This window comes from Arachis hypogaea, chromosome 20 (assembly GCF_003086295.3).
Source record: "Arachis hypogaea cultivar Tifrunner chromosome 20, arahy.Tifrunner.gnm2.J5K5, whole genome shotgun sequence".
Taxonomy (NCBI): Eukaryota; Viridiplantae; Streptophyta; class Magnoliopsida; order Fabales; family Fabaceae; genus Arachis; species Arachis hypogaea.
In genome coordinates this window covers 63,884,252-63,886,005 of record NC_092055.1, presented here as the reverse complement: position 1 = coordinate 63,886,005, position 1,754 = coordinate 63,884,252, and positions in this window count along the sequence as shown.

The following is a 1,754-nucleotide window of genomic DNA, read 5'->3' as shown; positions in this document are numbered from 1 at the left end:
TCATAGACCAGATGCTAGAGAGATTAGCAGGTCATGAATACTACTGCTTTTTGGACGGCTATGCAGGTTATAACCAAATTGCAGTAGACCCTCAAGACCAAGAGAAAACAGCATTCACATGTCCATCTGGAGTATTTGCCTACAGAAGGATGTCATTTGGTCTGTGCAATGCACCTGCAACCTTTCAGAGGTGCATGCTCTCTATATTCTCTGATATGGTAGAGAAGTTTTTGGAAGTCTTCATAGATGACTTCTCAGTATTTGGAGACTCATTCAGCTCCTTCCTTGACCATCTAGCACTTGTTCTAAAAAGGTGCCAAGAGACTAACCTGGTTTTAAACTGGGAAAAATGTCACTTTATGGTGCTGAAGGAATTGTCCTTGGGCACAAAATTTCGAACAAGGGAATAGAGGTGGATCAAGCTAAGGTAGAAGTAATTGAAAAATTACCACCACCTGCCAATATTAAGGGAATCAGAAGCTTTCTGGGGCATGCAGGATTCTATAGGAGGTTTATAAAGGATTTTTCAAAAATCGCAAAACCTCTGAGCAATTTGCTAGCTGCTGACACACCATTTGTCTTTGACACAGAGTGTCTGTAGGCGTTTGAAACTCTGAAAGCTAAGCTGGTCATAGCACCAGTTATCTCTGTACCAGACTGGACATTACCATTTGAACTAATGTGTGATACTAGCGACCATGCCATTGGTGCAGTATTGGGACAGAGGCATAACAAGCTTCTGCACGTCATTTATTATGCTAGCCGTGTTTTAAATGATGCACAGAAAAATTACACAACCACAGAAAAGGAGTTACTTGCAGTGGTCTATGCCATTGACAAGTTCAGATCTTATTTAGTAGGATCAAAAGTGATTGTGTACACTGACCATGCTGCTCTAAAATATCTCCTCACAAAGCATGATTCAAAACCCAGACTCATAAGATGGGTGTTACTTCTGCAAGAGTTTGATATAAAAATAAGAGACAGAAAAGGGACAGAGAATCAAGTAATAGATCACCTGTCGTGGATAGAACCAGTAGCAGGAGCATTCCTCCCTCCTACTGAGATCTCTGAAACCTTCCCGGATGAGCAACTCTTTGCCATTCAAGAAGTACCATGGTTTGCAGACATTACAAACTATAAAGCTGTGAGATTCATACCCAAGGAGTATAGCAAGGTGCTAACAAAAAAATTGATTTCTGATGCAAAATACTACTTATGGGATGAACCATATCTCTTCAAGAGGTGCGCAGACGGAATGATCCGTAGATGTGTGTCTAAAGAAGAGGCACAGAAGATCCTATGGCATTGCCATGGATCACAATATGGAGGACATTTCGGAGGTGAGCGAACAGCCACCAAGGTTCTTCAGTGTGGCTTCTACTGGCCTACTCTCTATAGAGACTCCCGAGAGTTTGTACGTAACTATGAAAGTTGCCAGAGAGCTGGTAATCTGCCTCACGGTTATGCCATGCCTCAACAAGGGATCTTAGAGATTGAGTTGTTTGATGTACGGGGTATTGATTTCATGGGGCCTTTCGCACCATCATACTCAAACACTTATATTCTGGTGGCAGTAGACTATGTATCTAAATGGGTAGAGGCAATTGCAACACCCACTAATGATACTAAGACAGTGATGAAGTTCCTCCAGAAACATATCTCCAGCAGGTTTGGTGTCCCTAGGATACTGATCAGCGATGGAGGCATTCATTTCTGCAATAAACAGCTTGACTCTGCTCTGGTCCGATATG